Here is a 5740-nt window from a genome sequence, read left to right on the forward strand (position 1 = left end):
GCAGCAGTGACACCTTCTCCAGCCTTGGGAACGCCGTTCTCGACGACATACCATAGGTCGACGTCAGTGGCTTCAAGATGCATGCGCATCTTATTCTTCCAGTAGGGATATTCAGTTCCATCGAAGACGGGGCATGCAGCGGAGACTTTAATTATCCCTGCAGTCGACATAGCTAAAACTCCAGGTGGTTAAACCGAATCACACAGAACAAGGGAGCACCTTGCTCTGATACCAATTGAAAGTGCGTTATATCGACTAGAGGGGGGTGAATAGGCGATTTTTATGAAAGTCTTCAGAACATAGAAGTTTTGAAGACAAACGATAAAATTAAACCTATTACCATGCAGCGGAAGGTAGACTACACTAGGCAAACCATAGTCAAGTATTCAATGAAGTGAAAGCACAAAGACTAATAGCAGCTAGGTAGTAAGGATCAGGTAGGAAGATATTGTGAAGCCAAACAAAACACGCAGTCACTCAGTGAAGACAAATGATAGAGCAAACATACAATGACTTCACAAGGAGTAACAGTAAGTAAAGTGAAGTGAAGATGAAACTAGTGACTCGTTGAAGACAATGATTTGTCGAACCAGTTCCAGTTGCTGTGACAACTGTACGTCTGGTTGGAGCGGCTAAGTATTTAAACCTTAGGACACACAGTCCCGGACACCCAGTCCTGAACACGCAGCTCAGGACACCCAGTCCTCACCGTATTCTCCTTGAGCTAAGGTCACATAGACCTCGCCCAATCACTCTGGTAAGTCTTCAAGGTAGACTCCCAAACCTTCACAGACTTCGTTCACTGGCAATCCACAATGTCTCTTGGAAGCTCAGAACGCGACGCCTAACCGGCTGGAGGATGCACAGTCCTCAAGTGTAATAAGTCTTCAGATCACACAGACAAGAAGACTTAAGTGATGCCAAATTCTCTCTGGCTCTGGTGGTTAGGGCTTTATCCTCGCAAGGAATTCTCTCTCAAAGGCTTCGAGGTGGGTTGCTCTCAAATGACAAAAGCCGTGCTTTCAATCTGAGCAGCCAACCAATTATGGTTGCAGGGGGTGGGCTATTTATAGCCACTTGGCAACCCGACCTGATTTGTCCGAAATGACCCTGGGTCACTAAGGAACTGACACGTGTTCCAACGATCAGATTTCAAACTCACACGGCAACTTTACTTGGGCTACAAGCAAAGCTGACTTGTCCGACTCTGGACAAGATTCGCTCTCATAGTCTTCACTCGAAGACATAGGTTTTTGGTTTAGGCATCACTTCAGTCATTCTGACTAGTTCTCTTGGACCCCACTTAACAGTGCGGTGGTTCCTATGACTCAACACAAAAGAAAAAGAACTATGAAAGATCTAAGTCTTCGAGCTCCATAGGCTTCATATAGTGTCTTCTCTTGTCATAGTCTTCAATGTGAATATCTTCATATACCACCTTTGACTTCAATGTCTTCATACAGTTTTAGGGGTCATCTCTGGTAGTAAAACCGAATCAATGAGGGACTTCTACCTGTGTTATCCTGCAATTCTCACAAACACATTAGTCCCTCAACTAGGTTTGTCGTCAATACTCCAAAACCAACTAGGGGTGGCACTAGATGCACTTACAGTCTCACCGGGTTTGTGTAATCGATCTCACCGAGATTACGTTATGCCCTAACCCTAATCATATCGGTCCTACCGAGTTGCATGTCGGTCCCACCGAAAACCCTAACGGTCACTAGCTTTGCTGAATCGGTCCGACCAAGTTTAATCATTTGGTCCCACCAAGTTTGGAAAGTTATGTGTAACGGTTAGATTTTGTGTGGAGGCTATATATACCCCTCCACCTCCTCTTCATTCATGGAGAGAGCCATCAGAACAAACCTACACTTCCAACATATATTTTCTGAGAGAGAACCACCTACACTTGTGTTGAGACCAAGATATTCCATTCCTACCATATGAATCTTGATCTCTAGCCTTCCCAAGTTGCTTTCCACTCAATCTTCTTTCCACCAAATCCATATCCTGTGAGAGAGAGTTGAGTGTTGGGGAGACTATCATTTGAAGCACAAGAGAAAGGAGTTCATCATCAACACACCATTTGTTACTTCTTGGAGAGTGGTGTCTCCTAGATTGGCTAGGTTTCACTTGGGAGCCTCCGACAAGATTGTGGAGTTGAACCAAGGAGTTTGTAAGGGCAAGGGGATCACCTACTTCGTGAAGATCTACCGCTAGTGAGGCAAGTCCTTCGTGGGCGATCGCCATGGTGGGATAGACAAGGTTGCTTCTTCGTGGACCCTTCGTGGGTGGAGCCCTCCGTGGACTCGAGCTACCGTTACCCTTCGTTGGTTGAAGTCTCCATCAACGTGGATGTACGATAGCACCACCTATCGGAACCACGACAAAAACATCCTTGTCTCCAATTGCGTTTGAATCTTCCAAACCCTTCTCTTTACATTCTTGCAAGTTGCATGCTTTACTTTCCGCTGCTCATATACTCTTTGCATGCTTGCTTGATATGTATTGTGTTTGTTAAACTTGTGCCAAAAATCCACTTCAACCTAAAGAATTTAAAAACTGCAACTTTTAGCACCTAGTGTCTAATCACCCCCCCCTCTAGACACCTCATCTCGATCCTTTCAATTATATTCGCCAGGTTCCTTATTCTCAGAGCAAGGGTGCTGAAGGAAATGAGGTTTGCCCTACATTTATTTCGCAAAGATGAATGGTTTGTTGATCAGTGCCGGCTCCTGCGGCAGAATGGAATAGGCTCCAAAAATGCTGAATTTCATTTTGGAACTTCAGATGACAGAGTAATCGGAAGTCATCGTGTCAACCCCATACATGACTTCTCAGTGGCTGACCCCTTTGCAAAAATTGTGAGGTTTTGAAACCAGACTTAGAAGTGGTAACATTAGTTTGAACCTCTCTGATATCCATGTTCGGCGGATTGGCGCGAGCGTTTGTAGCTGATGAGCTGAATTTCATTTCTACTATCAGTTTGAACCTTGTAATCTTCGAATTTAAGCCATATAACTCTAGAATTTGAACCTTGTAATATTTCGAGCTTTTGTGGTACAATTGTTGAAATGGCATCGTATGAGACTCGTATATTGGTAGCACTATTTTGACCTTAATATGCAATGGTCTTAGATTTTATTAACCATTCTCGAATTTGTTTACCTTATCGATCTCATGGCACACAATCTGTATAGCTAACTCGACTGCGATCTTCGACATTATTGCACACAGTTGGTTTCTTCCACCGTGTGCCATGTAGAGCGCAGAATTAAGTATCGCACTCGAGTGTCCATCATCACCCTTCTATGTATCTTTGACCTCATCACCCACGGGTAAACTTATGACCTAAGTCATTCCACAAACTTTGTTTTTACAAAGCTTTTTGCCAATAAACGCCCACGATTTGTCCCTCTTCTAGTCAATGCGTGGCCAAACTAGCCGGGTGGGAAGCTTGCGCGGTAGCGCGGGAACAAGCTCATCGGCGATAAATTTGGCACCTTTTTTAGCCCAAGCGTGTGGTGCGGTGTTGTCAAGCGTGCACTAGAATCCTCCGCTATGAACATCGTGACAAGACGTGACGATTACTGGTCGGCCGGCCCCCATTTATTACAGCGGCCATTTAACCCTTGTGTCTCTTCAACCTTTCGATCGTGCCCCACCATTGCAAGAAGCACACCCACTATGAGAATTCTTAGAGGGTATCTTGCGCGGCTCCAATGGCGCTCCGAGCGGCTGCCGACAACGAGCAGCAGTTCACCATGCGTGCCGTGGTGGACACCCGTAGAAGGTTCATGGACCTCTCGGTGGTGTACACCAACGACCCGGTCTGGGTGGAGCACTCCATCCACATCATGGAGTTGTTGCTTGCCGAGGAGAAGTAAAAGGTGGCCTGGTTCGACCTCGAGTACACCCGCACTCGTGCCGGGTCTCGTCCCAAGGTTGTCGTCACCCAATTGTGTGTGTGCCACCACGTCCACATCTACCACTACTGCTTGGGCACAAGGCCTTGCGAGCGTTTTGCCAGGTTTGTCAACAGCCCCCACTACATGTTCGCTACAGTGTACATCACCAACGATGTAAAGGCGCTCAAGAATTCAGGCATCGCCTGCCAGAATCTTGTCGACATCTGGGGCCAATACAAGATCTGGGGAAGCAAGGAGCATGAGAAGGACTCACTGATTCACCTCGCCGAGGCCATCATCGACCCCTACTACAGAGACATCAAGGATTTGTGCAACAAGGACAAGCATGCCTGGCACTCGGCCTGGATGGAGAAACTCAACAAAGCTCACGTCGTGTACGCGGCCAATGAGGCGTACATGAGCTACGACATGTACAGGCGGATCGTTGACATGAGGAAGTGCCTCCTTCCCCAAAACGGCCAGGGATCCAGCCGGAAGCAGAGCAATGGCACAATAAGTAGATGATTAGATCCTTGTTTCTCCTAGTTTAGTATGCATGTAATTGCTTACTTTGGTGTGTGGAAATGTTATGTGTGTAGTCACTTGTGTAATTGTATGCTTAATTTGGTTATGCAATGATGTCTTTTTAAGTATATATGTTGATGCTCTGTAGACACAGCGTAGATGTTGTGCGGACAAAGAAAATCACATCGCACACGGACTAAATAATGGAACCCGTTGGTGATGTTTTCATCAATCACTCACAATTGTATACCAGCAATCGTTTGCTCACAACACACACGGCTTGTTAGCAGCAATCGTCTATGTTGTTATCGGTCTTCGCAGACGTTTTCGATTACAGACATGGCGTATCACACACATCTTGTTAAGTTGGAGCGTTTCCGTTCTCTTGTCTCAATGCAAACAGTTCATCCGAGTGAACGCATGTCGTATATCGCACACACCTTGATCTGGCTAACCGTTTCTTTTGTGTTTCCTAATCACAAACAGTTCATCAAAGTGAGTCGTATGTTGTACATCGCACACACCTTCATCTGGCTGCCTGTTTCTTTTGTTCCTCCTCATCGCAAACAGTTAATTGAACTGAACCGTATGCCTTGCATCGCACACGCAACTAAAATATGAATCATTTTTATGCATCCTCCGTCACAAACGATTTGCACCTTTTTTGACGTTTTTTTACACCACCGTTTGCGATTATTGCATCACACACAGTTTCGTCGAATGGTCTCTGATCGTAGTGGCGCGTTAGCAGCATCCTGCAGTAGTGTATGATCACCCAGTTACATTGTGACATTTGATAGCACACAAGGCATTCCTTCGGTATCCGGGAGTTGCATAATCTCATAGTTGAAGGAATATGTATTTGACATGAAGAAAGCAATAGCAATAAAACTGAACAATCATTATGCTAAGCTAACGGATGGGTCTTGTCCATCACATCATTATCCTAATGATGTGATCCCGTTATCAAATGACAACTCATGTCCATGGTTAGGAAACCTTAACCATCTTTGATCAACGAGCTAGTCTAGTAGAGGCTCACTAGGGACATGGTGCTTGTTTATGTATTCACACATGTATTAAGGTTTCTGATCAATACAATTCTAGCATGAATAATAAACCTTTATCATGAATAAGGAAATATAAAATAACAACTTTATTATTGCCTCTAGGGCATATTTCCTTCAAGGGTATAATGTTAACAATTGTGTTGCCGGGTTCATCTTCATCCCATTGCGACATACTTTTGTAGTGTTGATGTTGGTCTCAGTTTTACCACCCTCGTGTTTCTACGGCAAATGAGT

The sequence above is a fragment of the Triticum urartu genome, chromosome 2, assembly GCF_003073215.2.
Source record: "Triticum urartu cultivar G1812 chromosome 2, Tu2.1, whole genome shotgun sequence".
NCBI classification, from domain to species: domain Eukaryota; kingdom Viridiplantae; phylum Streptophyta; class Magnoliopsida; order Poales; family Poaceae; genus Triticum; species Triticum urartu.